This window comes from Schistocerca americana, chromosome 6 (genome assembly GCF_021461395.2).
Source record: "Schistocerca americana isolate TAMUIC-IGC-003095 chromosome 6, iqSchAmer2.1, whole genome shotgun sequence".
NCBI lineage: Eukaryota > Metazoa > Arthropoda > Insecta > Orthoptera > Acrididae > Schistocerca > Schistocerca americana.
In genome coordinates this window covers 288,447,080-288,455,822 of record NC_060124.1, presented here as the reverse complement: position 1 = coordinate 288,455,822, position 8,743 = coordinate 288,447,080, and the positions used below count along the sequence as shown (strand labels likewise).

General features: G+C 56.5%; 2 non-coding genes across 2 annotated transcripts; both read right to left on the bottom strand.

The window, feature by feature from the left end:
• Positions 1 to 3,044: 3,044 nt before the first annotated feature.
• LOC124620665 lies at positions 3,045 to 3,199 on the bottom strand. The gene has a single exon (XR_006980219.1). It is a non-coding gene; the product is annotated as a 5.8S ribosomal RNA (ribosomal RNA).
• Positions 3,200 to 3,550: 351 nt separating this feature from the next.
• Positions 3,551 to 5,460, bottom strand: LOC124620937. Its single transcript, XR_006980440.1, has one exon. It is a non-coding gene; the product is annotated as a small subunit ribosomal RNA (ribosomal RNA).
• Positions 5,461 to 8,743: the final 3,283 nt, after the last annotated feature.

The window sequence follows — 8,743 nt, the reverse complement described above, 5'->3', positions numbered from 1 at the left end:
TTTACCCGCGCTTGCTTGAATTTCTTCACGTTGACATTCAGAGCACTGGGCAGAAATCACATTGCGTCAACACCCGCTAGGGCCATCGCAATGCTTTGTTTTAATTAGACAGTCGGATTCCCCCAGTCCGTGCCAGTTCTGAGTTGATCGTTGAATGGCGGCCGAAGAGAATCCGCGCACCCGCGCGCCCCCGGAGGAGCACGCTAAGGCGGACGCGGCCTCGCAGCAAGGAAGATCCGTGGGAGGCCAAGGCACGGGACCGAGCTCGGATCCTGCACGCAGGTTGAAGCACCGGGGCGCGAACGCCACGCAGGCGCGCGCATCCTGCACCGCCGGCCAGCACGAGGCCAACCAACGGCGAGAGCAGACCACGCCCGCGCTAAACGCCCGCACTTACCGGCACCCCTACGGCACTCACCTCGCCCAGGCCCGGCACGTTAGCGCTGACCCACTTCCCGACCAAGCCCGACACGCCCCGATCCTCAGAGCCAATCCTTATCCCGAAGTTACGGATCCAATTTGCCGACTTCCCTTACCTACATTATTCTATCGACTAGAGGCTCTTCACCTTGGAGACCTGCTGCGGATATGGGTACGAACCGGCGCGACACCTCCACGTGGCCCTCTCCCGGATTTTCAAGGTCCGAGGGGAAGATCGGGACACCGCCGCAACTGCGGTGCTCTTCGCGTTCCAAACCCTATCTCCCTGCTAGAGGATTCCAGGGAACTCGAACGCTCATGCAGAAAAGAAAACTCTTCCCCGATCTCCCGACGGCGTCTCCGGGTCCTTTTGGGTTACCCCGACGAGCATCTCTAAAAGAGGGGCCCGACTTGTATCGGTTCCGCTGCCGGGTTCCGGAATAGGAACCGGATTCCCTTTCGCCCAACGGGGGCCAGCACAAAGTGCATCATGCTATGACGGCCCCCATCAACATCGGATTTCTCCTAGGGCTTAGGATCGACTGACTCGTGTGCAACGGCTGTTCACACGAAACCCTTCTCCGCGTCAGCCCTCCAGGGCCTCGCTGGAGTATTTGCTACTACCACCAAGATCTGCACCGACGGCGGCTCCAGGCAGGCTCACGCCCAGACCCTTCTGCGCCCACCGCCGCGACCCTCCTACTCGTCAGGGCTTCGCGGCCGGCCGCAAGGACCGGCCATGACTGCCAGACTGACGGCCGAGTATAGGCACGACGCTTCAGCGCCATCCATTTTCAGGGCTAGTTGCTTCGGCAGGTGAGTTGTTACACACTCCTTAGCGGATTCCGACTTCCATGGCCACCGTCCTGCTGTCTTAAGCAACCAACGCCTTTCATGGTTTCCCATGAGCGTCGATTCGGGCGCCTTAACTCGGCGTTTGGTTCATCCCACAGCGCCAGTTCTGCTTACCAAAAGTGGCCCACTTGGCACTCCGATCCGAGTCGTTTGCTCGCGGCTTCAGCATATCAAGCAAGCCGGAGATCTCACCCATTTAAAGTTTGAGAATAGGTTGAGGTCGTTTCGGCCCCAAGGCCTCTAATCATTCGCTTTACCGGATGAGACTCGTACGAGCACCAGCTATCCTGAGGGAAACTTCGGAGGGAACCAGCTACTAGATGGTTCGATTAGTCTTTCGCCCCTATACCCAGCTCCGACGATCGATTTGCACGTCAGAATCGCTACGGACCTCCATCAGGGTTTCCCCTGACTTCGTCCTGGCCAGGCATAGTTCACCATCTTTCGGGTCCCAACGTGTACGCTCTAGGTGCGCCTCACCTCGCAATGAGGACGAGACGCCCCGGGAGTGCGGAGGCCGCCGCCCCGTGAAGGGCGGGGAAGCCCCATCCTCCCTCGGCCCGCGCAAGGCGAGACCTTCACTTTCATTACGCCTTTAGGTTTCGTACAGCCCAATGACTCGCGCACATGTTAGACTCCTTGGTCCGTGTTTCAAGACGGGTCGTGAAATTGTCCAAAGCTGAAGCGCCGCTGACGGGAGCGATTATTCCGCCCGAGAGCATCCCGAGCCAACAGCGGCGCGGGTCCGGGGCCGGGCCAGGTAGGTCCGTCATCCGGGAAGAACCGCGCGCGCTTGCCGGGAGCCCGAGCGCCCAAAGGGGCGAATCGACTCCTCCAGATATACCGCCGGGCAGCCAGCCAGGACACCGGGGCTCTGCCCAACAGACGCGAACCGAGGCCCGCGGAAGGACAGGCTGCGCACCCGGGCCGTAGGCCGGCACCCAGCGGGTCGCGACGTCCTACTAGGGGAGAAGTGCGGCCCACCGCACACCGGAACGGCCCCACCCCGCGGCGAGTGGAAAGGCAACCGGACACGACCCCGCCGCGGATTGCTCCGCGCGGGCGGCCGGCCCCATCTGCCGAGGGCGGAGGCCAGTGGCCGGATGGGCGTGAATCTCACCCGTTCGACCTTTCGGACTTCTCACGTTTACCCCAGAACGGTTTCACGTACTTTTGAACTCTCTCTTCAAAGCTCTTTTCAACTTTCCCTCACGGTACTTGTTCGCTATCGGTCTCGTGGTCATATTTAGTCTCAGATGGAGTTTACCACCCACTTGGAGCTGCACTCTCAAGCAACCCGACTCGAAGGAGAGGTCCCGCCGACGCTCGCACCGGCCGCTACGGGCCTGGCACCCTCTACGGGCCGTGGCCTCATTCAAGTTGGACTTGGGCTCGGCGCGAGGCGTCGGGGTAGTGGACCCTCCCAAACACCACATGCCACGACAGGCGGCAGCCTGCGGGGTTCGGTGCTGGACTCTTCCCTGTTCGCTCGCCGCTACTGGGGGAATCCTTGTTAGTTTCTTTTCCTCCGCTTAGTAATATGCTTAAATTCAGCGGGTAGTCTCGCCTGCTCTGAGGTCGTTGTACGAGGTGTCGCACGCCACACCGCCAGCCGGCTGTGCACGCTACCGAGTAAGTACCGGTATGCGAACCGCCAGGCGACGGGCGCGCATCGCACGTTTAAGGAGGCGCGGCCGGCCCCACAGGCGGCCGCGACGCTCCCAGGTCTGCGAAGCGGGGCAAACGCCGCGCGCTTCAGTATACGTAGCCGACCCTCAGCCAGACGTGGCCCGGGAACGGAATCCATGGACCGCAATGTGCGTTCGAAACGTCGATGTTCATGTGTCCTGCAGTTCACATGTCGACGCGCAATTTGCTGCGTTCTTCATCGACCCACGAGCCGAGTGATCCACCGTCCTGGGTGATCTTTTCTTAGTTTCCACTGTCTCTTTCAAGACAGTTGCATAGGCGGGACGTAGGCGTGTGGCGGCCCCTGTTCAAGCGTTCTGTGTCCAACGGCCTCACGGCCGATGGGCGTCGTACGGCTCCACACCGGAGCGGACAGGCAGTCGGGCGAAAGTCATTCAAAACCGGCGCCAGGCGCCAGGTGCCGCAGGCCAGCCGCTCCAGCGCTTCAGCGCTCGTACCACACAACATTGGCGTTAGTTTTGAGAAGCACGCGTGGTTCCGCACGCGGCGCACGGCTACTGCGAGCCGTACAGGTAGCGTGTTGCGCGACACGACACGCACATCGAAAGACATGCAGTCTAGTCGGTAATGATCCTTCCGCAGGTTCACCTACGGAAACCTTGTTACGACTTTTACTTCCTCTAAATGATCAAGTTTGGTCATCTTTCCGGTAGCATCGGCAACGACAGAGTCAATGCCGCGTACCAGTCCGAAGACCTCACTAAATCATTCAATCGGTAGTAGCGACGGGCGGTGTGTACAAAGGGCAGGGACGTAATCAACGCGAGCTTATGACTCGCGCTTACTGGGAATTCCTCGTTCATGGGGAACAATTGCAAGCCCCAATCCCTAGCACGAAGGAGGTTCAGCGGGTTACCCCGACCTTTCGGCCTAGGAAGACACGCTGATTCCTTCAGTGTAGCGCGCGTGCGGCCCAGAACATCTAAGGGCATCACAGACCTGTTATTGCTCAATCTCGTGCGGCTAGAAGCCGCCTGTCCCTCTAAGAAGAAAAGTAATCGCTGACAGCACGAAGGATGTCACGCGACTAGTTAGCAGGCTAGAGTCTCGTTCGTTATCGGAATTAACCAGACAAATCGCTCCACCAACTAAGAACGGCCATGCACCACCACCCACCGAATCAAGAAAGAGCTATCAATCTGTCAATCCTTCCGGTGTCCGGGCCTGGTGAGGTTTCCCGTGTTGAGTCAAATTAAGCCGCAGGCTCCACTCCTGGTGGTGCCCTTCCGTCAATTCCTTTAAGTTTCAGCTTTGCAACCATACTTCCCCCGGAACCCAAAAGCTTTGGTTTCCCGGAGGCTGCCCGCCGAGTCATCGGAGGAACTGCGGCGGATCGCTGGCTGGCATCGTTTATGGTTAGAACTAGGGCGGTATCTGATCGCCTTCGAACCTCTAACTTTCGTTCTTGATTAATGAAAACATACTTGGCAAATGCTTTCGCTTCTGTTCGTCTTGCGACGATCCAAGAATTTCACCTCTAACGTCGCAATACGAATGCCCCCGCCTGTCCCTATTAATCATTACCTCGGGTTCCGAAAACCAACAAAATAGAACCGAGGTCCTATTCCATTATTCCATGCACACAGTATTCAGGCGGGCTTGCCTGCTTTAAGCACTCTAATTTGTTCAAAGTAAACGTGCCGGCCCACCGAGACACTCACTCAAGAGCACCCTGGTAGGATTGCAACGGGGTCCGCCTCGGGACGCACGAGCACGCACGAGGCGCGTCGCACGCCTTCAGCTCGCCCCACCGGCAGGACGTCCCACGATACATGCCAGTTAAACACCGACGGGCGGTGAACCAACAGCGTGGGACACAAATCCAACTACGAGCTTTTTAACCGCAACAACTTTAATATACGCTATTGGAGCTGGAATTACCGCGGCTGCTGGCACCAGACTTGCCCTCCAATAGATACTCGTTAAAGGATTTAAAGTGTACTCATTCCGATTACGGGGCCTCGGATGAGTCCCGTATCGTTATTTTTCGTCACTACCTCCCCGTGCCGGGAGTGGGTAATTTGCGCGCCTGCTGCCTTCCTTGGATGTGGTAGCCGTTTCTCAGGCTCCCTCTCCGGAATCGAACCCTGATTCCCCGTTACCCGTTACAACCATGGTAGGCGCAGAACCTACCATCGACAGTTGATAAGGCAGACATTTGAAAGATGCGTCGCCGGTACGAGGACCGTGCGATCAGCCCAAAGTTATTCAGAGTCACCAAGGCAAACGGACCGGACGAGCCGACCGATTGGTTTTGATCTAATAAAAGCGTCCCTTCCATCTCTGGTCGGGACTCTGTTTGCATGTATTAGCTCTAGAATTACCACAGTTATCCAAGTAACGTGGGTACGATCTAAGGAACCATAACTGATTTAATGAGCCATTCGCGGTTTCACCTTAATGCGGCTTGTACTGAGACATGCATGGCTTAATCTTTGAGACAAGCATATGACTACTGGCAGGATCAACCAGGGAGCTGCGTCAACTAGAGCTGAGCAGCCGGCCGCCCGGGAGTGTGTCCCGGGGGCCCGCGCGAACACGCAAGCGTCCGCTCAATTATTCTGCAAACAGGAGGAGGCTGAGCTCCCCTGCACAATACACCTCGAAACCCTCTCAGGTCCCGGCGGCGCGCAGCGCCGTCCTAAGTACTTGGTCGGGTTCGAGAGAGGCGCAATCGCCCAGAGTTTGGCGAGTAGACGCTTTAGGTGCGACCACCCGTGCTCCCAACTGAGCTTGCCGCTGCCGACAGAGGCCCGGGAGCGTGCTGTCGTGGCATTGCCGGCGGGAGACAACACGCGCCACCTACGGTGGCCGGCAGCTCCAACGCCAGCGCCACAGAAGGACAAAAGCCCCACTTGGGTGCCGAAGCGAACTCTCCCAGCACAGCGCACGCGCCAACACGTCCGCACAGCTGCGATACAAACCACCTGCGAGAACCGCAGAGGCGACCGAGCAGCAGACGGCGTCGCGGCGCCGAGCGCCGGGCGGCGGCGCATCCTCAGCGCACACAGTCCTCAATCGGACCAGCACACTGCAGATGTCCACCGCGCTTCGCACCGGGCCCGCGAGGACCTACTTTGGCCGCACGGCGCCGCGTGCAGGGTGCGCCGGCGCGCAGCTGCGCCGCCTGCCGCCTCCGTCGGCCGGCGCGCCTGCCACTGGCCGCCCCCACCAGCCGGCTGTAGCGCGTGCGCCCACGCACCGCGCGGCCAGCACGCCGGGAGGCCCCCCCTCACCGGCCGGGGACGGTCCCACCCAGCCACCGCCGCGTATCGCTTCACACCCACATGCCATTCACGTTCGTGGGCATGGTGGGTATCGCTGAAACAACCGGTTGGTAGCTCAACCGATCGTCGCCATCACTGATTCACCTCTAGCGAGAACAACCGCACCACAACGGTTTACCAGTTGTTCATTTGCGTAACGTCACCAGCAAACGTAGACGTCCATCGCCATTTGCAAATTCAACGATTGTTGCATGCCTGTGTCAGGTGTCACGACACACTATGTCTGCCCACATACACGCAACAACATGTGCACGCTTCGCGAACACGTGGAAGGTGGCCCCCGTACGTATGCGATGTCCATTGCGCGAACGACTGTCAACCGGCCTCTGTCGCATGTCGCAGATGTGGAACGCAGTGCACCATGCTATCACGGTGTGTGAGAAGAGACGACTACGTCTGACAACACGCGCCACTACATCAACAGACGGCTCATGCTGATCGCCATCCACGGCATACCATACTGCAATCCAGCTCTTATAGGGAGACGACACGTAGCTGAGTGCACAATATTTGGACCGTATGGTTCGCCGTTGTTGGCGCAGTCGTGGTACGGTCACACATGTACCACGATGTATCATTCAGTACATGAGGACTAATGTGCAGTACACTGTGTCATTTGGACGTACAACATCAGCGGACAGTTGACACAAGCCGTACCACAACGTAGGCTGTGCTTCGCCATGCGAATGCCAATGAACAACTGCGAAGGGCATTGAGCATGTACGTCCTGCTGCCATCCGCATTACAGTGTATAGCTGCAAGGTGTTTAACATGAAGCGATACTCTGGGGACCGGGCAGTGCGAGTGGCAAACTATATTGCGGGGGTTGCAGTTAGGCAACACTACACTAATTTAACGCGTCGTATGACAATTACAGAGCGGGTTAAGGCCCAACGTGTGTTGGGTTAAGGCCCAACGTGTGTTGGGTTAAGGCCCAACGTGTGTTGGGTTAAGGCCCAACGTGTGTTGGGTTAAGGCCCAACGTGTGTTGGGTTAAGGCCCAACGTGTGTTGGGTTAAGGCCCAACGTGTGTTGGGTTAAGGCCCAACGTGTGTTGGGTTAAGGCCCAACGTGTGTTGGGTTAAGGCCCAACGTGTGTTGGGTTAAGGCCCAACGTGTGTTGGGTTAAGGCCCAACGTGTGTTGGGTTAAGGCCCAACGTGTGTTGGGTTAAGGCCCAACGTGTGTTGGGTTAAGGCCCAACGTGTGTTGGGTTAAGGCCCAACGTGTGTTGGGTTAAGGCGCAACATAGGTTAGGTTAAGGCGCAACATAGGTTAGGTTAAGGCGCAACATAGGTTAGGTTAAGGCGCAACATAGGTTAGGTTAAGGCGCAACATAGGTTAGGTTAAGGCGCAACATGGGTTAGGTTAAGGCACAATATGGGTTAGGTTAAGGTACAATATGGGTTAGGTTAAGGTACAATATGGGTTAGGTTAAGGTACAATATGGGTTAGGTTAAGGTACAATATGGGTTAGGTTAAGGTACAATATGGGTTAGGTTAAGGTACAATATGGGTTAGGTTAAGGTACAATATGGGTTAGGTTAAGGTACAATATGGGTTAGGTTAAGGTACAATATGGGTTAGGTTAAGGTACAATATGGGTTAGGTTAAGGTACAATATGGGTTAGGTTAAGGTACAATATGGGTTAGGTTAAGGCGCAACATAGGTTAGGTTAAGGCGCAACATAGGTTAGGTTAAGGCGCAACATAGGTTAGGTTAAGGCGCAACATAGGTTAGGTTAAGGCGCAACACAGGTTAGGTTAAGGCGCAACACGGGTTAGGTTAAGGCGCAACACGGGTTAGGTTAAGGCGCAACACGGGTTAGGTTAAGGCGCAACACGGGTTAGGTTAAGGCGCAACACGGGTTAGGTTAAGGCGCAACACGGGTTAGGTTAAGGCGCAACACGGGTTAGGTTAAGGCGCAACACGGGTTAGGTTAAGGCGCAACACGGGTTAGGTTAAGGCGCAACACGGGTTAGGTTCAGGCACAATACGGGTTAGGTTAAGGCACAATACGGGTTAGGTTAAGGCACAATACGGGTTAGGTTAAGGCACAATACGGGTTAGGTTAAGGCACAATACGGGTTAGGTTAAGGCACAATACGGGTTAGGTTAAGGCACAATACGGGTTAGGTTAAGGCACAATACGGGTTAGGTTAAGGCACAATACGGGTTAGGTTAAGGCACAATACGGGTTAGGTTAAGGCACAATACGGGTTAGGTTAAGGCACAATACGGGTTAGGTTAAGGCACAATACGAGTTAGGTTAAGGCACAATACGGGTTAGGTTAAGGTACACATTGTTGTAAGGAAAGGTGTTTTGGGGGGGGGGGGCCGGTTTGTTGATTGTGATTATCGTAAGTAAATGACTGCGGCATCATCTGATTTGCCATGTCTGGGTGCACCTTTGGCTCATGACAGGCGGCGCTCTGATTCCATGCTTGTGGCAGACCTGTGTCTTTCATTCC